The following is a 26,599-nucleotide window of genomic DNA, read 5'->3' as shown; positions in this document are numbered from 1 at the left end:
AGTTTTTGACCGCCTCAGATTTCTTCCAAACTCACAATGTTGATTAAGCAGGTCCTAACTTACACAGGGGTGTGATTATTTTCAGCCTATCTCATCCCAAGGCTGAGATATGAGGACTTACATAACTGGGATTTTCTCTCAATAGGTTTATTGGTGTTAAATATATTGGATCTAAATTTATGAACATGTTGAACGTCCAATAAAGCAAAATACAGATGCATTGTAGAGTTTATTGGACTGACTAGGCTTTTCTGATCGCACCCTTCTACTCTTGTGTTTACCTAGCTTCACTGGAAGTAGGAATCCAATCATGAAATTTACAGTTATACATTACATGCAGCACAACATGTCCCTATATCTCAGCTTTGGGATGTGGTAGGGCAACAATTACGAAACCACTGTCTTTGTGAGGACCTCCCTGTCACACGGTGTGGTGTTGAAGAAGATCTGAGGAGGTCACATATTTCACCCAAAAAAACACTAAGGGGTACCCCTTTGTGTTTTTTTAGACTAAATTTTTGACCGTTTCAGATTTCTTCCAAACTCACAATGTTGATTAAGCAGGTCCTGACTTACACAAAGCTGTTATTATTTTCAGCCTATCTCATCCCAAAGCTGAGATATGAGGATTAACGTAACTTGGATTTTGTCTCAATAGGTTTATTGGTGTTGAATATATTGGAATTAAATTTATGAGCTTGTTATACGTCCAATAAAGCAAAATTCAGATGCAATGTAGGATATATTGGACTGACTAGGCTTTTCTGATCGCACCCTTCTACTCTTGTGTTTACCTAGCTTCACTGGAAGTAGGAATCCCATCATGAAATTTACATTTATACATTTTATGCAGCACAACATGTCCCTATATCTCAGTTTTGGGACGTGGTAGGGCAATAATTACCACACCACTGTCTTTGTGAGGACCTCCCTGACACACGATGTGGGGTTGAAGAAGATCTGAGGAGGTCACATATTTCCCCCAAAAAAACACTAAGGGGTACCCCTTTGTGTTTTTTTAGACTAAATTTTTGACCGTTTCAGATTTCTTCCAAACTCACGATGTTGATTAAGCAGGTCCTGACTTACACAGGGGTGTGATTATTTTCAGCCTATCTCAACCCAAAGCTGAGATATGAGGATTAACGTAACTTGGATTTTCTCTCAATAGGTTTATTGGTGTTGAATATATTGGAATTAAATTTATGAGCTTGTTATACATCCAATAAAGCAAAATTCAGATGCAATGTAGGATATATTGGACTGACTAGGCTTTTCTGATCGCACCCTTCTACTCTTGTGTTTACCTAGCTTCACTGGAAGTAGGAATCCCATCATGAAATTTACAGTTATACATTTTATGCAGCACAACATGTCCCTATATCTCAGCTTTGGGATGTGGTAGGGCAACAATTACCACACCACTGTCTTTGTGAGGACCTCCCTGTCACACGGTGTGGGGTTGAAGAAGATCTGAGGAGGTCACATATTTTACCCAAAAATACACTAAGGGGTACCCCTTTGTGTTTTTTTAGACTAAATTTTTGACCGTCTCAGTTTTCTTCCAAACTCACGATGTTGATTAAGCAGGTCCTGACTTACACAGGGGTGTGATTAATTTCAGCCTATCTCATCCCAAAGCTGAGATATGAGGACAAACTTGACTGGGATTTACTCTCAATAGGTTTATTGGTGTTGAATATATTGGAATTAATATCATGAGCTTTTTATACATCCAATAAAGCAAAACACAGATGCAATGTAGGATATATTGGACTGACTAGGCTTTTTTGATCGCACCCTTCTACTCTTGTGTTTACCTAGCTTCACTGGAAGTAGGAATCCCATCATGAAATTTACATTTATACATTTTATGCAGCACAACATGTCCCTATATCTCAGTTTTGGGATGTGGTAGGGCAACAATTACGACACCACTGTCTTTGTCAGGACCTCCCTGACACACGGTGTGGGTTTGAAGAAGATCTGAGGAGGTCACATATTTCACCCAAAAAAACACTAAGGGGTACCCCTTTGTGTTTTTTTAGACTAAAGTTTTTGACCGCCTCAGATTTCTTCCAAACTCACAATGTTGATTAAGCAGGTCCTAACTTACACAGGGGTGTGATTATTTTCAGCCTATCTCATCCCAAAGCTGAGATATGAGGATTAACGTAACTTGGATTTTGTCTCAATAGGTTTATTGGTGTTGAATATATTGGAATTAAATTTATGAGCTTGTTATACGTCCAATAAAGCAAAATTCAGATGCAATGTAGGATATATTGGACTGACTAGGCTTTTCTGATCGCACCCTTCTACTCTTGTGTTTACCTAGCTTCACTGGAAGTAGGAATCCCATCATGAAATTTACAGTTATACATTTTATGCAGCACAACATGTCCCTATATCTCAGCTTTGGGATGTGGTAGGGCAACAATTACCACACCACTGTCTTTGTGAGGACCTCCCTGTCACACGGTGTGGGGTTGAAGAAGATCTGAGGAGGTCACATATTTTACCCAAAAATACACTAAGGGGTACCCCTTTGTGTTTTTTTAGACTAAATTTTTGACCGTCTCAGTTTTCTTCCAAACTCACGATGTTGATTAAGCAGGTCCTGACTTACACAGGGGTGTGATTAATTTCAGCCTATCTCATCCCAAAGCTGAGATATGAGGACAAACTTAACTGGGATTTACTCTCAATAGGTTTATTGGTGTTGAATATATTGGAATTAAATTCATGAGCTTTTTATACATCCAATAAAGCAAAACACAGATGCAATGTAGGATATATTGGACTGACTAGGCTTTTTTGATCGCACCCTTCTACTCTTGTGTTTACCTAGCTTCACTGGAAGTAGGAATCCCATCATGAAATTTACATTTATACATTTTATGCAGCACAACATGTCCCTATATCTCAGTTTTGGGATGTGGTAGGGCAACAATTACGACACCACTGTCTTTGTCAGGACCTCCCTGACACACGGTGTGGGTCTGAAGAAGATCTGAGGAGGTCACATATTTCACCCAAAAAAACACTAAGGGGTACCCCATTGTGTTTTTTTAGACTAAATTTTTGACCGTCTCAGATTTCTTCCAAACTCACGATGTTGATTAGGCAGGTCCTGACTTACACAAAGGTGTGATTATATTCAGCCTATCTCATCCCAAAGCGGATATATGAGATCTAACGTAACTGGGATTTTCTCTCAATAGGTTGATAGGTGTTAAGTATATTGGAATTAAATTTATGAAATTGTTATCCGTCCAATAAAGCAAAATACAGATGCAATGTAGGATATATTGGACTGACTAGGCTTTTCTGATCGCAACCTTCTACTCATGTCTTTACCTAGCTTCACTGGAAGTAGGAATCCCATCATGAAATTTACAGTTATACATTTTATGCAGCACAACATGTCCCTGTATCTCAGCTTTGGGATGTGGTAGGGCAACAATTACCACACCACTGTCTTTGTCAGGACCTCACTGACACACGGTGTGGGTTTGAAGAAGATCTGAGGAGGTCACATATTTCACCCAAAAAAACACTAAGGGGTACCCCTTTGTGTTTTTTAGACTAAATATTTGACCGTTTCAGATTTCTTCCAAACTCACAATGTTGATTAAGCAGGTCCTGACTTACACAAAGCTGTTATTATTTTCAGCCTATCTCATCCCAAAGCTGAGATATGAGGATTAACGTAACTTGGATTTTGTCTCAATAGGTTTATTGGTGTTGAATATATTGGAATTAAATTTATGAGCTTGTTATACGTCCAATAAAGCAAAATTCAGATGCAATGTAGGATATATTGGACTGACTAGGCTTTTCTGATCGCACCCTTCTACTCTTGTGTTTACCTAGCTTCACTGGAAGTAGGAATCCCATCATGAAATTTACAGTTATACATTTTATGCAGCACAACATGTCCCTATATCTCAGCTTTGGGATGTGGTAGGGCAACAATTACCACACCACTGTCTTTGTGAGGACCTCCCTGTCACACGGTGTGGGGTTGAAGAAGATCTGAGGAGGTCACATATTTTACCCAAAAATACACTAAGGGGTACCCCTTTGTGTTTTTTTAGACTAAATTTTTGACCGTCTCAGTTTTCTTCCAAACTCACGATGTTGATTAAGCAGGTCCTGACTTACACAGGGGTGTGATTAATTTCAGCCTATCTCATCCCAAAGCTGAGATATGAGGACAAACTTAACTGGGATTTACTCTCAATAGGTTTATTGGTGTTGAATATATTGGAATTAAATTCATGAGCTTTTTATACATCCAATAAAGCAAAACACAGATGCAATGTAGGATATATTGGACTGACTAGGCTTTTTTGATCGCACCCTTCTACTCTTGTGTTTACCTAGCTTCACTGGAAGTAGGAATCCCATCATGAAATTTACATTTATACATTTTATGCAGCACAACATGTCCCTATATCTCAGTTTTGGGATGTGGTAGGGCAACAATTACGACACCACTGTCTTTGTCAGGACCTCCCTGACACACGGTGTGGGTCTGAAGAAGATCTGAGGAGGTCACATATTTCACCCAAAAAAACACTAAGGGGTACCCCATTGTGTTTTTTTAGACTAAATTTTTGACCGTCTCAGATTTCTTCCAAACTCACGATGTTGATTAGGCAGGTCCTGACTTACACAAAGGTGTGATTATATTCAGCCTATCTCATCCCAAAGCGGATATATGAGATCTAACGTAACTGGGATTTTCTCTCAATAGGTTTATAGGTGTTAAGTATATTGGAATTAAATTTATGAAATTGTTATACGTCCAATAAAGCAAAATACAGATGCAATGTAGGATATATTGGACTGACTAGGCTTTTCTGATCGCAACCTTCTACTCATGTCTTTACCTAGCTTCACTGGAAGTAGGAATCCCATCATGAAATTTACAGTTATACATTTTATGCAGCACAACATGTCCCTGTATCTCAGCTTTGGGATGTGGTAGGGCAACAATTACCACACCACTGTCTTTGTCAGGACCTCACTGACACACGGTGTGGGTTTGAAGAAGATCTGAGGAGGTCACATATTTCACCCAAAAAAACACTTAGGGGTACCCCTTTGTGTTTTTTAGACTAAATATTTGACCGTCTCAGATTTCTTCCAAACTCACGATGTTGATTAGGAAGGTCCTGACTTACACAAAGGTGTGATTATTTTCAGCCTATCTCATCCCAAAGCTGAGATATGAGGATTAACGTAACTTGGATTTTCTCTCAATAGGTTTATTGGGTTTGAATATATTGGAATTAAATTTATGAGCTTGTTATATGTCCAATAAAGCAAAATACAGATGCAATGTAGGATATATTGGACTGACTAGGCTTTTCTGATCGCACCCTTCTACTCTTGTGTTTACCTAGCTTCACTGGAAGTAGGAATCCCATCATGAAATTTACAGTTATACATTACATGCAGCACAACATGTCCCTATATCTCAGCTTTGGGATGTGGTAGGGAAACAATTACCACACCACTGTCTTTGTCAGGACCTCCCTGACACACGGTGTGGGTTTGAAGAAGATCTGAGGAGGTCACATATTTCACCCAAAAAACACTAAGGGGTACCCCATTGTGTTTTTTTAGACTAAATTTTTGACCGTCTCAGATTTCTTCCAAACTTACGATGTTGATTAGGCAGGTCCTGACTTACACAAAGGTGTGATTATTTTCAGCCTATCTCATCCCAAAGCGGATATATGAGATCTAACGTAACTGGGATTTTCTCTCAATAGGTTTATTGGTGTTGAGTATATTGGAATTAAATTTATGAGCTTGTTATACGTCCAATAAAGCAAAATACAGATGCAATGTAGGATATATTGGATTGACTAGGCTTTTCTGATCGCAACCTTCTACTCATGTCTTTACCTAGCTTCACTGGAAGTAGGAATCCCATCATGAAATTTACAGTTATACATTTTATGCAGCACAACATGTCCCTATATCTCAGTTTTGGGATGTGGTAGGGCAACAATTACGAAACCACTGTCTTTGTGAGGACCTCCCTGTCACACGGTGTGGTGTTGAAGAAGATCTGAGGAGGTCACATATTTTACCCAAAAATACACTAAGGGTAGTGTTGTGTGTTTGTGTCCCTTTGTGTTTTTTTAGACTAAATTTTTGACCGTCTCAGTTTTCTTCCAAACTCACGATGTTGATTAAGCAGGTCCTGACTTACACAGGGGTGTGATTATTTTCAGCCTATCTCATCCCAAAGCTGAGATATGAGGATTAACGTAACTTGGATTTTGTCTCAATAGGTTTATTGGTGTTGAATATATTGGAATTAAATTTATGAGCTTGTTATACGTCCAATAAAGCAAAATTCAGATGCAATGTAGGATATATTGGACTGACTAGGCTTTTCTGATCGCACCCTTCTACTCTTGTGTTTACCTAGCCTCACTGGAAGTAGGAATCCCATCATGAAATTTACAGTTATACATTTTATGCAGCACAACATGTCCCTATATCTCAGCTTTGGGATGTGGTAGGGCAACAATTACCACACCACTGTCTTTGTGAGGACCTCCCTGTCACACGGTGTGGGGTTGAAGAAGATCTGAGGAGGTCACATATTTTACCCAAAAATACACTAAGGGTAGTGTTGTGTGTTTGTGTCCCTTTGTGTTTTTTTAGACTAAATTTTTGACCGTCTCAGTTTTCTTCCAAACTCACGATGTTGATTAAGCAGGTCCTGACTTACACAGGGGTGTGATTAATTTCAGCCTATCTCACCCCAAAGCTGAGATATGAGGACAAACTTAACTGGGATTTACTCTCAATAGGTTTATTGGTGTTGAATATATTGGAATTAAATTCATGAGCTTTTTATACATCCAATAAAGCAAAACACAGATGCAATGTAGGATATATTGGACTGACTAGGCTTTTTTGATCGCACCCTTCTACTCTTGTGTTTACCTAGCTTCACTGGAAGTAGGAATCCCATCATGAAATTTACATTTATACATTTTATGCAGCACAACATGTCCCTATATCTCAGTTTTGGGATGTGGTAGGGCAACAATTACGACACCACTGTCTTTGTCAGGACCTCCCTGACACACGGTGTGGGTTTGAAGAAGATCTGAGGAGGTCACATATTTCACCCAAAAAAACACTAAGGGGTACCCCATTGTGTTTTTTTAGACTAAATTTTTGACCGTTTCAGATTTCTTCCAAACTCACGATGTTGATTAGGCAGGTCCTGACTTACACAAAGCTGTGATTATTTTCAGCCTATCTCATCCCAAAGCTGAGATATGAGGATTAACGTAACTTGGATTTTGTCTCAATAGGTTTATTGGTGTTGAATATATTGGAATTAAATTTATGAGCTTGTTATACGTCCAATAAAGCAAAATTCAGATGCAATGTAGGATATATTGGACTGACTAGGCTTTTCTGATCGCACCCTTCTACTCTTGTGTTTACCTAGCCTCACTGGAAGTAGGAATCCCATCATGAAATTTACAGTTATACATTTTATGCAGCACAACATGTCCCTATATCTCAGCTTTGGGATGTGGTAGGGCAACAATTACCACACCACTGTCTTTGTGAGGACCTCCCTGTCACACGGTGTGGGGTTGAAGAAGATCTGAGGAGGTCACATATTTTACCCAAAAATACACTAAGGGTAGTGTTGTGTGTTTGTGTCCCTTTGTGTTTTTTTAGACTAAATTTTTGACCGTCTCAGTTTTCTTCCAAACTCACGATGTTGATTAAGCAGGTCCTGACTTACACAGGGGTGTGATTAATTTCAGCCTATCTCACCCCAAAGCTGAGATATGAGGACAAACTTAACTGGGATTTACTCTCAATAGGTTTATTGGTGTTGAATATATTGGAATTAAATTCATGAGCTTTTTATACATCCAATAAAGCAAAACACAGATGCAATGTAGGATATATTGGACTGACTAGGCTTTTTTGATCGCACCCTTCTACTCTTGTGTTTACCTAGCTTCACTGGAAGTAGGAATCCCATCATGAAATTTACATTTATACATTTTATGCAGCACAACATGTCCCTATATCTCAGTTTTGGGATGTGGTAGGGCAACAATTACGACACCACTGTCTTTGTCAGGACCTCCCTGACACACGGTGTGGGTTTGAAGAAGATCTGAGGAGGTCACATATTTCACCCAAAAAAACACTAAGGGGTACCCCATTGTGTTTTTTTAGACTAAATTTTTGACCGTCTCAGATTTCTTCCAAACTCACGATGTTGATTAGGCAGGTCCTGACTTACACAAAGGTGTGATTATATTCAGCCTATCTCATCCCAAAGCGGATATATGAGATCTAACGTAACTGGGATTTTCTCTCAATAGGTTTATAGGTGTTAAGTATATTGGAATTAAATTTATGAAATTGTTATACGTCCAATAAAGCAAAATACAGATGCAATGTAGGATATATTGGACTGACTAGGCTTTTCTGATCGCAACCTTCTACTCATGTCTTTACCTAGCTTTACTGGAAGTAGGAATCCCATCATGAAATTTACAGTTATACATTTTATGCAGCACAACATGTCCCTATATCTCAGCTTTGGGATGTGGTAGGGCAACAATTTTCACACCACTGTCTTCGTCAGGACCTCCCTGACACACGGTGTGGGTTTGAAGAAGATCTGAGGAGGTCACATATTTCACCCAAAAAACACTAAGGGGTACCCCTTTGTGTTTTTTAGACTAAATATTTGACCGTCTCAGATTTCTTCCAAACTCACGATGTTGATTAGGAAGGTCCTGACTTACACAGGGGTGTGATTATTTTCAGCCTATCTCATCCCAAAGCTGAGATATGAGGATTAACGTAACTTGGATTTTCTCTCAATAGGTTTATTGGTGTTGAATATATTGGAATTAAATTTATGAGCTTGTTATATGTCCAATAAAGCAAAATACAGATGCAATGTAGGATATATTGGACTGACTAGGCTTTTCTGATCGCACCCTTCTACTCTTGTGTTTACCTAGCTTCACTGGAAGTAGGAACCCCATCATGAAATTTACAGTTATACATTTTATGCAGCACAACATGTCCCTATATCTCAGTTTTGGGATGTGGTAGGGCAACAATTACCACACCACTGTCTTTGTCAGGACCTCCCTGTCACACGGTGTGGGTTTGAAGAAGATCTGAGGAGGTCACTTTTTTCACCCAAAAAAGAACACTAAGGGGTACCCCTTTGTGTTTTTTTAGACTAAATTTTTGACAGTCTCAGATTTCTTCCAAACAAATGATGTTGATTAAGCAGGTCCTGACTTACACAGGGGTGTGTTTAATTTCAGCCTATCTCATCCCAAAGCTGAGATATGATGACTAACGTAACTTGGATTTTCTCTCAATAGGTTTATTGGTGTTGAATATATTGGAATTAATTTCATGAGCTTGTTATATGTCCAATAAAGCAAAATACAGATGCAATGTAGGATATATTGGACTGACTAGGCTTTTCTGATCGCACCCTTCTACTCATGGGTTTACCTAGCTTCACTGGAAGTAGGAATCCCATCATGAAATTTACAGTTATACATTTTATGCAGCACAACATGTCCCTATATCTCAGCTTTGGGATGTGGTAGGGCAACAATTACCACACCACTGTCTTTGTCAGGACCTCCCTGACACACGGTGTGGGTTTGAAGAAGATCTGAGGAGGTCACATATTTCACCCAAAAAAACACTAAGGGGTACCCCTTTGTGTTTTTTTAGACTAAATTTTTGACCGTCTGAGATTTCTTCCAAACAAATGATGTTGATTAAGCAGGTCCTGACTTACACAAAGGTGTAGATATTTTCAGCCTATCTCATCCCAAGGCTGAGATATGAGGACTTACGTAACTGGGATTTTCTCTCAATAGGTTTATTGGTGTTAAATATATTGTAATTAAATTCATGAGCTTGTTATATGTCCCATAAAGCAATATACAGATGCAATGTAGGATATATTGGACTGACTAGGCTTTTCTGATCGCACCCTTCTACTCTTGTGTTTACCTAGCTTCACTGGAAGTAGGAATCCCATCATGAAATTTACAGTTATACATTTTATGCAGCAAAACATGTCCCTATATCTCAGCTTTGGGATGTGGTAGGGCAACAATTACCACACCACTGTCTTTGTCAGGACCTCCCTGACACACGGTGTGGGTTTGAAGAAGATCTGAGGAGGTCACATATTTCACCCAAAAAAACACTAAGGGGTTTGTGTTTTTTTAGACTAAATTTTTGACCGTCTCAAATTTCTTCCAAACTCACGATGTTGATTAAGCAGGTCCTGACTTACACAGGGGTGTGATTATTTTCAGCCTATCTCATCCCAAGGCTGAGATATGAGGACTTACGTAACTGGGATTTTCTCTCAATAGGTTTATTGGTGTTAAATATATTGTAATTAAATTCATGAGCTTGTTATATGTCCAATAAAGCAATATACAGATGCAATGTAGGATATATTGGACTGACTAGGCTTTTCTGATCGCACCCTTCTACTCTTGTGTTTACCTAGCTTCACTGGAAGTAGGAATCCCATCATGAAATTTACAGTTATACATTTTATGCAGCACAACATGTCCCTATATCTCAGCTTTGGGATGTGGTAGGGCAACAATTACCACACCACTGTCTTTGTCAGGACCTCCCTGACACACGGTGTGGGTTTGAAGAAGATCTGAGGAGGTCACATATTTCACCCAAAAAAACACTAAGGGGTTTGTGTTTTTTTAGACTAAATTTTTGACCGTCTCAAATTTCTTCCAAACTCACGATGTTGATTAAGCAGGTCCTGACTTACACAGGGGTGTGATTATTTTCAGCCTATCTCATCCCAAGGCTGAGATATGAGGACTTACGTAACTGGGATTTTCTCTCAATAGGTTTATTGGTGTTAAATATATTGTAATTAAATTCATGAGCTTGTTATATGTCCAATAAAGCAATATACAGATGCAATGTAGGATATATTGGACTGACTAGGCTTTTCTGATCGCACCCTTCTACTCTTGTGTTTACCTAGCTTCACTGGAAGTAGGAATCCCATCATGAAATTTACAGTTATACATTTTATGCAGCACAACATGTCCCTATATCTCAGTTTTGGGACGTGGTAGGGCAATAATTACCACACCACTGTCTTTGTGAGGACCTCCCTGACACACGATGTGGGGTTGAAGAAGATCTGAGGAGGTCACATATTTCACCCAAAAAAACACTAAGGGGTACCCCTTTGTGTTTTTTTAGACTAAATATTTGACCATCTCAGATTTCTTCCAAACTCACGATGTTGATTAAGCAGGTCCTGACTTACACAGGGGTGTGATTATTTTCAGCCTATCTCATCCCAAGGCTGAGATATGAGGACTAACGTAACTGGGATTTTCTCTCAATAGGTTTATTGGTGTTAAATATATTGGAATTAAGTTTATGAACTTGTTGAACGTCCAATAAAGCAAAATACAGATGCATTGTAGAGTTTATTGGACTGACTAGGCTTTTCTTATCTCACCCTTCTACTCATGGGTTTACCTAGCTTCACTGGAAGTAGGAACCCCATCATGAAATTTACAGTTATACATTTTATGCAGCACAACATGTCGCTATATCTCAGCTTTGGGATGTGGTAGGGCATAAATTACCACACCACTCTCATCGTCAGGACCTCCCTGACACACGGTGTGAGATTGAAGATCTGAGGAGGTCACTTTTTTCACCCAAAAAAAACACTAAGGGGTACCCCTTTGTGTTTTTTTAGACTAAATTTTTGACAGTCTCAGATTTCTTCCAAACAAATGATGTTGATTAAGCAGGTCCTGACTTACACAGGGGTGTGATTAATTTCAGCCTATCTCATCCCAAAGCTGAGATATGAGGACAAACTTAACTGGGATTTTCTCTCAATAGGTTTATTGGTGTTGAATATATTGGAATTAAATTTATGAGCTTTTTTTACGTCTAATAAAGCAAAATACAGATGCAATGTAGGATATATTGGACTGACTAGGCTTTTCTGATCGCACCCTTCTACTCTTGTGTTTACCTAGCTTCACTGGAAGTAGGAATCCCATCATGAAATTTACAGTTATACATTTTATGCAGCACAACATGTCCCTGTATCTCAGCTTTGGGATGTGGTAGGGCAACAATTACCACACCACTGTCTTTGTCAGGACCTCCCTGACACACGGTGTGGGTTTGAAGAAGATCTGAGGAGGTCACATATTTCACCCAAAAAAACACTAAGGGGTTTGTGTTTTTTTAGACTAAATTTTTGACCATCTCAAATTTCTTCCAAACTCACGATGTTGATTAAGCAGGTCCTGACTTACACAGGGGTGTGATTATTTTCAGCCTATCTCATCCCAAGGCTGAGATATGAGGACTAACGTAACTGGGATTTTCTCTCAATAGGTTTATTGGTGTTAAATATATTGGAATTAAATTGATGAACTTGTTGAACGTCCAATAAAGCAAAATACAGATGCATTGTAGAGTTTATTGGACTGACTAGGCTTTTCTTATCTCACCCTTCTACTCATGGGTTTACCTAGCTTCACTGGAAGTAGGAACCCCATCATGAAATTTACAGTTATACATTTTATGCAGCACAACATGTCCCTATATCTCAGTTTTGGGATGTGGTAGGGCAACAATTACCACACCACTGTCTTTGTCAGGACCTCCCTGACACACGGTGTGAGATTGAAGATCTGAGGAGGTCACATATTTCACCCAAAAAAATCACTAAGGGGTATCCCTTTGTGTTTTTTTAGACTAAATTTTTGACCGTCTCAGATTTCTTCCAAACTCACGATGTTGATTAAGCAGGTCCTGACTTACACAGAGGTGTGATTATTTTCAGCCTATCTCATCCCAAAGCTGAGATATGAGGACAAACGTAACTTGGATTTTCTCTCAATAGGTTTATTGGTGTTGAATATATTGGAATTAAATTCATGAGCTTGTTATACGTCCAATAAAGCAAAATACAGATGCAATGTAGGATATATTGGACTGACTAGGCTTTTCTGATCGCACCCTTCTACTCTTGTGTTTACCTAGCTTCACTGGAAGTAGGAATCCCATCATGAAATTTACAGTTATACATTTTATGCAGCACAACATGTCCCTATATCTCAGTTTTGGGATGTGGTAGGGCAACAATTACCACACCACTGTCTTTGTGAGGACCTCCCTGACACACGGTGTGGGGTTGAAGAAGATCTGAAGGAGGTCAAATATTTCACCCAAAAAAACACTAAGGGGAACCCCTTTGTGTTTTTTTAGACTAAATTTTTGACCGTTTCATATTTCTTCCAAACTCACGATGTTGATTAAGCAGGTCCAGGATTACACAGGGGTGTGATTAATTTCAGCCTATCTCATCCCAAAGCTGAGATATGAGGACAAACTTAACTGGGATTTTCTCTCAATAGGTTTATTGGTGTTGAATATATTGGAATTAAATTCATGAGCTTTTTATACATCCAATAAAGCAAAACACAGATGCAATGTAGGATATATTGGACTGACTAGGCTTTTTTGATCGCACCCTTCTACTCTTGTGTTTACCTAGCTTCACTGGAAGTAGGAATCCCATCATGAAATATACAGTTATACATTTTATGCAGCAAAACATGTCCCTTTATCTCAGTTTTGGGATGTGGTAGGGCAACAATTACGACACCACTGTCTTTGTGAGGACCTCCCTGTCACACGGTGTGGGGTTGAAGAAGATCTGAGGAGGTCACATATTTCACCCAAAAAAACACTAAGGGGTACCCCTTTGTGTTTTTTTAGACTAAATTTATGACCGTTTCAGATTTCTTTAAACTCACGATGTTGATTAAGCAGGTCCTGACTTACACAGTGGTGTGATTATTTTCAGCCTATCTCATCCCAAAGCTGAGATATGATGACTAACGTAACTTGGATTTTCTCTCAATAGGTTTATTGGTGTTGAATATATTGGAATTAAATTTATGAGCTTGTTATATGTCCAATAAAGCAAAATACAGATGCAATGTAGGATATATTGGACTGACTAGGCTTTTCTGATCGCACCCTTCTACTCTTGTGTTTACCTAGCTTCACTGGAAGTAGGAATCCCATCATGAAATTTACAGTTATACATTATATGCAGCACAACATGTCTCTATATCTCAGCTTTGGGATGTGGTAGGGAAACAATTACCACACCACTGTCTTTGTCAGGACCTCCCTGACACACGGTGTGGGTTTGAAGAAGATCTGAGGAGGTCACATATTTCACCCAAAAAAACACTAAGGGGTACCCCATTGTGTTTTTTTAGACTACATTTTTGACCGTCTGAGATTTCTTCCAAACTCACGATGTTGATTAGGCAGGTCCTTACTTACACAAAGGTGTGATTGGTTTCAGCCTATCTCATCCCAAAGCTGAGATATGAGGACAAACTTAACTGGGATTTTCTCTCAATAGGTTTATTGGTGTTGAATATATTGGAATTAAATTTATGAGCTTTTTTTATGTCCAATAAAGCAAAATACAGATGCAATGTAGGATATATTGGACTGACTAGGCTTTTCTGATCGCACCCTTCTACTCTTGTGTTTACCTAGCTTCACTGGAAGTAGGAACCCCATCATGAAATTTACAGTTATACATTTTATGCAGCACAACATGTCCCTATATCTCAGTTTTGGGATGTGGTAGGGCAACAATTACCACACCACTGTCTTTGTCAGGACCTCCCTGTCACACGGTGTGGGTTTGAAGAAGATCTGAGGAGGTCACTTTTTTCACCCAAAAAAGAACACTAAGGGGTACCCCTTTGTGTTTTTTTAGACTAAATTTTTGACAGTCTCAGATTTCTTCCAAACAAATGATGTTGATTAAGCAGGTCCTGACTTACACAGGGGTGTGTTTAATTTCAGCCTATCTCATCCCAAAGCTGAGATATGATGACTAACGTAACTTGGATTTTCTCTCAATAGGTTTATTGGTGTTGAATATATTGGAATTAATTTCATGAGCTTGTTATATGTCCAATAAAGCAAAATACAGATGCAATGTAGGATATATTGGACTGACTAGGCTTTTCTGATCGCACCCTTCTACTCATGGGTTTACCTAGCTTCACTGGAAGTAGGAATCCCATCATGAAATTTACAGTTATACATTATATGCAGCACAACATGTCCCTATATCTCAGCTTTGGGATGTGGTAGGGAAACAATTACCACACCACTGTCTTTGTCAGGACCTCCCTGACACACGGTGTGGGTTTGAAGAAGATCTGAGGAGGTCACATATTTCACCCAAAAAAACACTAAGGGGTACCCCATTGTGTTGTTTAGACTACATTTTTGACCGTCTGAGATTTCTTCCAAACTCACGATGTTGATTAGGCAGGTCCTTACTTACACAAAGGTGTGATTGGTTTCAGCCTATCTCATCCCAAAGCGGATATATGAGATCTAACGTAACTGGGATTTTCTCTCAATAGGTTTATTCGTGTTGAGTATATTGGAATTAAATTTATGAAATTGTTATACGTCCAATAAAGCAAAATACAGATGCAATGTAGGATATATTGGACTGACTAGGCTTTTCTGATCGCACCCTTCTACTCTTGTGTTTACCTAGCTTCACTGGAAGTAGGAATCCCATCATGAAATTTACAGTTATACATTTTATGAAGCACAACATGTCCCTATATCTCAGCTTTGGGATGTGGTAGGGCAACAATTTTCACACCACTGTCTTCGTCAGGACCTCCCTGACACACGGTGTGGGTTTGAAGAAGATCTGAGGAGGTCACATATTTCACCCAAAAAAACACTAAGGGGTACCCCTTTGTGTTTTTTAGACTAAATATTTGACCGTCTCAGATTTCTTCCAAACTCACGATGTTGATTAGGAAGGTCCTGACTTACACAGGGGTGTGATTATTTTCAGCCTATCTCATCCCAAAGCTGAGATATGAGGATTAACGTAACTTGGATTTTCTCTCAATAGGTTTATTGGTGTTGAATATATTGGAATTAAATTTATGAGCTTGTTATATGTCCAATAAAGCAAAATACAGATGCAATGTAGGATATATTGGACTGACTAGGCTTTTCTGATCGCACCCTTCTACTCTTGTGTTTACCTAGCTTCACTGGAAGTAGGAACCCCATCATGAAATTTACAGTTATACATTTTATGCAGCACAACATGTCCCTATATCTCAGTTTTGGGATGTGGTAGGGCAACAATTACCACACCACTGTCTTTGTCAGGACCTCCCTGTCACACGGTGTGGGTTTGAAGAAGATCTGAGGAGGTCACTTTTTTCACCCAAAAAAGAACACTAAGGGGTACCCCTTTGTGTTTTTTTAGACTAAATTTTTGACAGTCTCAGATTTCTTCCAAACAAATGATGTTGATTAAGCAGGTCCTGACTTACACAGGGGTGTGTTTAATTTCAGCCTATCTCATCCCAAAGCTGAGATATGATGACTAACGTAACTTGGATTTTCTCTCAATAGGTTTATTGGTGTTGAATATATTGGAATTAATTTCATGAGCTTGTTATATGTCCAATAAAGCAAAATACAGATGCAATGTAGGATATATTGGACTGACTAGGCTTTTCTGATCGCACCCTTCTACTCATGGGTTTACCTAGCTTCACTGGAAGTAGGAATCCCATCATGAAATTTACAGTTATACATTTTATGCAGCACAACATGTCCCTATATCTCAGCTTTGGGATGTGGTAGGGCAACAATTACCACACCACTGTCTTTGTCAGGACCTCCCTGACACACGGTGTGGGTTTGAAGAAGATCTGAGGAGGTCACATATTTCACCCAAAAAAACACTAAGGGGTACCCCTTTGTGTTTTTTTAGACTAAATTTTTGACCGTCTGAGATTTCTTCCAAACAAATGATGTTGATTAAGCAGGTCCTGACTTACACAAAGGTGTAGATATTTTCAGCCTATCTCATCCCAAAGCTGAGATATGAGGACAAACTTAACTGGGATTTTCTCTCAATAGGCTTATTGGTGTTGAATATATTGGAATTAAATTTATGAGCTTTTTTACGTCCAATAAAGCAAAATACAGATGCAATGTAGGATATATTGGACTGACTAGGCTTTTCTGATCGCACCCTTCTACTCTTGTGTTTACCTAGCTTCACTGGAAGTAGGAATCCCATCATGAAATTTACAGTTATACATTTTATGCAGCACAACATGTCCCTGTATCTCAGCTTTGGGATGTGGTAGGGCAACAATTACCACACCACTGTCTTTGTCAGGACCTCCCTGACACATGGTGTGGGTTTGAAGAAGATCTGAGGAGGTCACATATTTCACCCAAAAAAACACTAAGGGGTACCCCTTTGTGTTTTTTTAGACTAAATTTTTGACCATCTCAGATTTCTTCCAAACTCACGATGTTCATTAGGCAGGTCCTGACTTACACAAAGCTGTGATTATTTTCAGCCTATCTCATCCCAAGGCTGAGATATGAGGACTTACATAACTGGGATTTTCTCTCAATAGGTTTATTGGTGTTAAATATATTGGATCTAAATTTATGAACATGTTGAACGTCCAATAAAGCCAAATACAGATGCATTGTAGAGTTTATTGGACTGACTAGGCTTTTCTTATCTCACCCTTCTACTCAAGGGTTTACCTAGCTTCACTGGAAGTAGGAACCCCATCATGAAATTTACAGTTATACATTTTATGCAGCACAACATGTCCCTATATCTCAGCTTTGGGATGTGGTAGGGCATAAATTACCACACCACTCTCATCGTCAGGACCTCCCTGACACACGGTGTGAGATTGAAGATCTGAGGAGGTCACTTTTTTCACCCAAAAAAAACACTAAGGGGTACCCCTTTGTGTTTTTTTAGACTAAATTTTTGACAGTCTCAGATTTCTTCCAAACAAATGATGTTGATTAAGCAGGTCCTGACTTACACAGGGGTGTGATTAATTTCAGCCTATCTCATCCCAAAGCTGAGATATGAGGACAAACTTAACTGGGATTTTCTCTCAATAGGTTTATTGGTGTTGAATATATTGGAATTAAATTCATGAGCTTTTTTACGTCCAATAAAGCAAAATACAGATGCAATGTAGGATATATTGGACTGACTAGGCTTTTCTGATCGCACCCTTCTACTCTTGTGTTTACCTAGCTTCACTGGAAGTAGGAATCCCATCATGATATTTACAGTTATACATTTTATGCAGCACAACATGTCCCTATATCTCAGCTTTGGGATGTGGTAGGGCAACAATTACCACACCACTGTCTTTGTCAGGACCTCCCTGACACACGGTGTGGGTTTGAAGAAGATCTGAGGAGGTCACATATTTCACCCAAAAAAACACTAAGGGGTTTGTGTTTTTTTAGACTAAATTTTTGACCGTCTCAAATTTCTTCCAAACTCACGATGTTGATTAAGCAGGTCCTGACTTACACAGGGGTGTGATTATTTCAGCCTATCTCATCCCAAGGCTGAGATATGAGGACTTACGTAACTGGGATTTTCTCTCAATAGGCTTATTGGTGTTGAATATATTGGAATTAAATTTATGAGCTTTTTTACGTCCAATAAAGCAAAATACAGATGCAATGTAGGATATATTGGACTGACTAGGCTTTTCTGATCGCACCCTTCTACTCTTGTGTTTACCTAGCTTCACTGGAAGTAGGAATCCCATCATGAAATTTACAGTTATACATTTTATGCAGCACAACATGTCCCTGTATCTCAGCTTTGGGATGTGGTAGGGCAACAATTACCACACCACTGTCTTTGTCAGGACCTCCCTGACACATGGTGTGGGTTTGAAGAAGATCTGAGGAGGTCACATATTTCACCCAAAAAAACACTAAGGGGTACCCCTTTGTGTTTTTTTAGACTAAATTTTTGACCATCTCAGATTTCTTCCAAACTCACGATGTTCATTAGGCAGGTCCTGACTTACACAAAGCTGTGATTATTTTCAGCCTATCTCATCCCAAAGCTGAGATATGAGGACAAACTTAACTGGGATTTTCTCTCAATAGGTTTATTGGTGTTGAATATATAGGAATTAAATTTATGAGCTTTTTTTACGTCCAATAAAGCAAAATACAGATGCAATGTAGGATATATTGGACTGACTAGGCTTTTCTGATCGCACCCTTCTACTCTTGTGTTTACCTAGCTTCACTGGAAGTTGGAATCCCATCATGAAATTTACAGTTATACATTTTATGCAGCACAACATGTCCCTGTATCTCAGCTTTGGGATGTGGTAGGGCAACAATTACCACACCACTGTCTTTGTCAGGACCTCCCTGACACACGGTGTGGGTTTGAGGAAGATCTGAGGAGGTCACATATTTCACCCAAAAAAACACTAAGGGGTACCCCTTTGTGTTCTTTTAGACTAAATTTTTGACCATCTCAGATTTCTTCCAAACTCACGATGTTCATTAGGCAGGTCCTGACTTACACAAAGCTGTGATTATTTTCAGCCTATCTCATCCCAAAGCTGAGATATGAGGACAAACTTAACTGGGATTTTCTCTCAATAGGTTTATTGGTGTTGAATATATAGGAATTAAATTTATGAGCTTTTTTTACGTCCAATAAAGCAAAATACAGATGCAATGTAGGATATATTGGACTGACTAGGCTTTTCTGATCACAACCTTCTACTCTTGTGTTTACCTAGCTTCACTGGAAGTAGGAATCCCATCATGAAATTTACAGTTATACATTTTATGCAGCACAACATGTCCCTATATCTCAGTTTTGGGATGTGGTAGGGCAACAATTACCACACCACTGTCTTTGTGAGGACCTCCCTGACACACGATGTGGGGTTGAAGAAGATCTGAGGAGGTCACATATTTCACTCAAAAAAACACTAAGGGGTACCCCTTTGTGTTTTTTTAAACTAAATTTTTGACCATCTCAGATTTCTTCCAAACTCACGATGTTGATTAAGCAGGTCCTGACTTACACAGGGGTGTGATTATTTTCAGCCTATCTCATCCCAAGGCTGAGATATGAGGACTAACGTAACTGGGAATTTCTCTCAATAGGTTTATTGGTGTTAAATATATTGGAATTAAATTGATGAACTTGTTGAACGTCCAATAAAGCAAAATACAGATGCATTGTAGAGTTTATTGGACTGACTAGGCTTTTCTTGTCTCACCCTTCTACTCATGGGTTTACCTAGCTTCACTGGAAGTAGGAACCCCATCATGAAATTTACAGTTATACATTTTATGCAGCACAACATGTCCCTATATCTCAGCTTTGGGATGTGGTAGGGCATAAATTACCACACCACTCTCATCGTCAGGACCTCCCTGACACACGGTGTGAGATTGAAGATCTGAGGAGGTCACATATTTCACCCAAATAAACACTAAGGGGTACCCCTTTGTGTTTTTTTAGACTAAATTTTTGACCGTCTCAGATTTCTTCCAAACAAATGATGTTGATTAAGCAGGTCCTGACTTACACAGGGGTGTGATTAATTTCAGCCTATCTCATCCCAAAGCTGAGATATGAGGACAAACTTAACTGGGATTTTCTCTCAATAGGTTTATTGGTGTTGAATATATTGGAATTAAATTCATGAGCTTTTTTACGTCCAATAAAGCAAAATACAGATGCAATGTAGGATATATTGGACTGACTAGGCTTTTCTGATCGCACCCTTCTACTCTTGTGTTTACCTAGCTTCACTGGAAGTAGGAATCCCATCATGATATTTACAGTTATACATTTTATGCAGCACAACATGTCCCTATATCTCAGCTTTGGGATGTGGTAGGGCAACAATTACCACACCACTGTCTTTGTCAGGACCTCCCTGACACACTTTGGGGGTATGAAGAAGATCTGAGGAGGTCACATATTTCACCCAAAAAAACACTAAGGGGTTTGTGTTTTTGTAGACTAAATTTTTGACCGTCTCAAATTTCTTCCAAACTCACGATGTTGATTAAGCAGGTCCTGACTTACACAGGGGTGTGATTATTTTCAGCCTATCTCATCCCAAGGCTGAGATATGAGGACTTACGTAACTGGGATTTTCTCTCAATAGGTTTATTGGTGTTAAATATATTGTAATTAAATTCATGAGCTTGTTATATGTCCCATAAAGCAATATACAGATGCAATGTAGGATATATTGGACTGACTAGGCTTTTCTGATCGCACCCTTCTACTCTTGTGTTTACCTAGCTTCACTGGAAGTAGGAATCCCATCATGATATTTACAGTTATACATTTTATGCAGCACAACATGTCCCTATATCTCAGCTTTGGGATGTGGTAGGGCAACAATTACCACACCACTGTCTTTGTCAGGACCTCCCTGACACACTTTGGGGGTATGAAGAAGATCTGAGGAGGTCACATATTTCACCCAAAAAAACACTAATGGGTTTGTGTTTTTGTAGACTAAATTTTTGACCGTCTCAAATTTCTTCCAAACTCACGATGTTGATTAAGCAGGTCCTGACTTACACAGGGGTGTGTTTAATTTCAGCCTATCTCATCCCAAAGCTGAGATATGATGACTAACGTAACTTGGATTTTCTCTCAATAGGTTTATTGGTGTTGAATATATTGGAATTAATTTCATGAGCTTGTTATATGTCCAATAAAGCAAAATACAGATGCAATGTAGGATATATTGGACTGACTAGGCTTTTCTGATCGCACCCTTCTACTCATGGGTTTACCTAGCTTCACTGGAAGTAGGAATCCCATCATGAAATTTACAGTTATACATTATATGCAGCACAACATGTCCCTATATCTCAGCTTTGGGATGTGGTAGGGAAACAATTACCACACCACTGTCTTTGTCAGGACCTCCCTGACACACGGTGTGGGTTTGAAGAAGATCTGAGGAGGTCACATATTTCACCCAAAAAAACACTAAGGGGTACCCCATTGTGTTGTTTAGACTACATTTTTGACCGTCTGAGATTTCTTCCAAACTCACGATGTTGATTAGGCAGGTCCTTACTTACACAAAGGTGTGATTGGTTTCAGCCTATCTCATCCCAAAGCGGATATATGAGATCTAACGTAACTGGGATTTTCTCTCAATAGGTTTATTCGTGTTGAGTATATTGGAATTAAATTTATGAAATTGTTATACGTCCAATAAAGCAAAATACAGATGCAATGTAGGATATATTGGACTGACTAGGCTTTTCTGATCGCACCCTTCTACTCTTGTGTTTACCTAGCTTCACTGGAAGTAGGAATCCCATCATGAAATTTACAGTTATACATTTTATGAAGCACAACATGTCCCTATATCTCAGCTTTGGGATGTGGTAGGGCAACAATTTTCACACCACTGTCTTCGTCAGGACCTCCCTGACACACGGTGTGGGTTTGAAGAAGATCTGAGGAGGTCACATATTTCACCCAAAAAAACACTAAGGGGTACCCCTTTGTGTTTTTTAGACTAAATATTTGACCGTCTCAGATTTCTTCCAAACTCACGATGTTGATTAGGAAGGTCCTGACTTACACAGGGGTGTGATTATTTTCAGCCTATCTCATCCCAAAGCTGAGATATGAGGATTAACGTAACTTGGATTTTCTCTCAATAGGTTTATTGGTGTTGAATATATTGGAATTAAATTTATGAGCTTGTTATATGTCCAATAAAGCAAAATACAGATGCAATGTAGGATATATTGGACTGACTAGGCTTTTCTGATCGCACCCTTCTACTCTTGTGTTTACCTAGCTTCACTGGAAGTAGGAACCCCATCATGAAATTTACAGTTATACATTTTATGCAGCACAACATGTCCCTATATCTCAGTTTTGGGATGTGGTAGGGCAACAATTACCACACCACTGTCTTTGTCAGGACCTCCCTGTCACACGGTGTGGGTTTGAAGAAGATCTGAGGAGGTCACTTTTTTCACCCAAAAAAGAACACTAAGGGGTACCCCTTTGTGTTTTTTTAGACTAAATTTTTGACAGTCTCAGATTTCTTCCAAACAAATGATGTTGATTAAGCAGGTCCTGACTTACACAGGGGTGTGTTTAATTTCAGCCTATCTCATCCCAAAGCTGAGATATGATGACTAACGTAACTTGGATTTTCTCTCAATAGGTTTATTGGTGTTGAATATATTGGAATTAATTTCATGAGCTTGTTATATGTCCAATAAAGCAAAATACAGATGCAATGTAGGATATATTGGACTGACTAGGCTTTTCTGATCGCACCCTTCTACTCATGGGTTTACCTAGCTTCACTGGAAGTAGGAATCCCATCATGAAATTTACAGTTATACATTTTATGCAGCACACCATGTCCCTATATCTCAGCTTTGGGATGTGGTAGGGCAACAATTACCACACCACTGTCTTTGTCAGGACCTCCCTGACACACGGTGTGGGTTTGAAGAAGATCTGAGGAGGTCACATATTTCACCCAAAAAAACACTAAGGGGTTTGTGTTTTTTTAGACTAAATTTTTGACCGTCTCAAATTTCTTCCAAACTCACGATGTTGATTAAGCAGGTCCTGACTTACACAGGGGTGTGATTATTTCAGCCTATCTCATCCCAAGGCTGAGATATGAGGACTTACGTAACTGGGATTTTCTCTCAATAGGCTTATTGGTGTTGAATATATTGGAATTAAATTTATGAGCTTTTTTACGTCCAATAAAGCAAAATACAGATGCAATGTAGGATATATTGGACTGACTAGGCTTTTCTGATCGCACCCTTCTACTCTTGTGTTTACCTAGCTTCACTGGAAGTAGGAATCCCATCATGATATTTACAGTTATACATTTTATGCAGCACAACATGTCCCTATATCTCAGCTTTGGGATGTGGTAGGGCAACAATTACCACACCACTGTCTTTGTCAGGACCTCCCTGACACACGGTGTGGGTTTGAAGAAGATCTGAGGAGGTCACATATTTCACCCAAAAAAACACTAAGGGGTTTGTGTTTTTTTAGACTAAATTTTTGACCGTCTCAAATTTCTTCCAAACTCACGATGTTGATTAAGCAGGTCCTGACTTACACAGGGGTGTGATTATTTCAGCCTATCTCATCCCAAGGCTGAGATATGAGGACTTACGTAACTGGGATTTTCTCTCAATAGGTTTATTGGTGTTAAATATATTGGAATTAAATTCATGAGCTTGTTATATGTCCCATAAAGCAATATACAGATGCAATGTAGGATATATTGGACTGACTAGGCTTTTCTGATCGCACCCTTCTACTCTTGTGTTTACCTAGCTTCACTGGAAGTAGGAATCCCATCATGATATTTACAGTTATACATTTTATGCAGCACAACATGTCCCTATATCTCAGCTTTGGGATGTGGTAGGGCAACAATTACCACACCACTGTCTTTGTCAGGACCTCCCTGACACACTTTGGGGGTATGAAGAAGATCTGAGGAGGTCACATATTTCACCCAAAAAAACACTAAGGGGTTTGTGTTTTTGTAGACTAAATTTTTGACCGTCTCAAATTTCTTCCAAACTCACGATGTTGATTAAGCAGGTCCTGACTTACACAGGGGTGTGATTATTTTCAGCCTATCTCATCCCAAGGCTGAGATATGAGGACTTACGTAACTGGGATTTTCTCTCAATAGGTTTATTGGTGTTAAATATATTGTAATTAAATTCATGAGCTTGTTATATGTCCCATAAAGCAATATACAGATGCAATGTAGGATATATTGGACTGACTAGGCTTTTCTGATCGCACCCTTCTACTCTTGTGTTTACCTAGCTTCACTGGAAGTAGGAATCCCATCATGAAATTTACAGTTATACATTTTATGCAGCAAAACATGTCCCTATATCTCAGCTTTGGGATGTGGTAGGGCAACAATTACCACACCACTGTCTTTGTCAGGACCTCCCTGACACACGGTGTGGGTTTGAAGAAGATCTGAGGAGGTCACATATTTCACCCAAAAAAACACTAAGGGGTTTGTGTTTTTTTAGACTAAATTTTTGACCGTCTCAAATTTCTTCCAAACTCACGATGTTGATTAAGCAGGTCCTGACTTACACAGGGGTGTGATTATTTTCAGCCTATCTCATCCCAAGGCTGAGATATGAGGACTTACGTAACTGGGATTTTCTCTCAATAGGTTTATTGGTGTTAAATATATTGTAATTAAATTCATGAGCTTGTTATATGTCCAATAAAGCAATATACAGATGCAATGTAGGATATATTGGACTGACTAGGCTTTTCTGATCGCACCCTTCTACTCTTGTGTTTACCTAGCTTCACTGGAAGTAGGAATCCCATCATGAAATTTACAGTTATACATTTTATGCAGCACAACATGTCCCTATATCTCAGTTTTGGGACGTGGTAGGGCAATAATTACCACACCACTGTCTTTGTGAGGACCTCCCTGACACACGTTGTGGGGTTGAAGAAGATCTGAGGAGGTCACATATTTCACCCAAAAAAACACTAAGGGGTACCCCTTTGTGTTTTTTTAGACTAAATTTTTGACCATCTCAGATTTCTTCCAAACTCACGATGTTGAATAAGCAGGTCCTGACTTACACAGGGGTGTGATTTTTTTCAGCCTATCTCATCCCAAAGCTGAGATATGAGGACAAACTTAACTGGGATTTTCTCTCAATAGGTTTATTGGTGTTGAATATATTGGAATTAAATTTATGAGCTTTTTTTACGTCCAATAAAGCAAAATACAGATGCAATGTAGGATATATTGGACTGACTAGGCTTTTCTGATCACACCCTTCTACTCTTGTGTTCACCTAGCTTCACTGGAAGTAGGAATCCCATCATGAAATTTACAGTTATACATTTTATGCAGCACAACATGTCCCTATATCTCAGTTTTGGGATGTGGTAGGGCAACAATTACCACACCACTGTCTTTGTGAGGACCTCCCTGACACACGATGTGGGTTTGAAGAATATCTGAGGAGGTCACATATTTCACCCAAAAAAACACTAAGGGGTACCCCTTTGTGTTTTTTTAGACTAAATTTTTGACCATCTCAGATTTCTTCCAAACTCACGATGTTGATTAAGCAGGTCCTGACTTACACAGGGGTGTGATTATTTTCAGCCTATCTCATCCCAAGGCTGAGATGTGAGGACTAACGTAACTGGGATTTTCTCTCAATAGGTTTATTGGTGTTAAATATATTGGAATTAAGTTTATGAACTTGTTGAACGTCCAATAAAGCAAAATACAGATGCATTGTAGAGTTTATTGGACTGACTAGGCTTTTCTTATCTCACCCTTCTACTCATGGGTTTACCTAGCTTCACTGGAAGTAGGAACCCCATCATGAAATTTACAGTTATACATTTTATGCAGCACAACATGTCCCTATATCTCAGCTTTGGGATGTGGTAGGGCATAAATTACCACACCACTCTCATCGTCAGGACCTCCCTGACACACGGTGTGAGATTGAAGATCTGAGGAGGTCACTTTTTTCACCC

This window comes from Hoplias malabaricus, chromosome X1 (assembly GCF_029633855.1).
Source record: "Hoplias malabaricus isolate fHopMal1 chromosome X1, fHopMal1.hap1, whole genome shotgun sequence".
Taxonomy (NCBI): Eukaryota; Metazoa; Chordata; class Actinopteri; order Characiformes; family Erythrinidae; genus Hoplias; species Hoplias malabaricus.
This window is presented reverse-complemented; position numbering follows the sequence as displayed.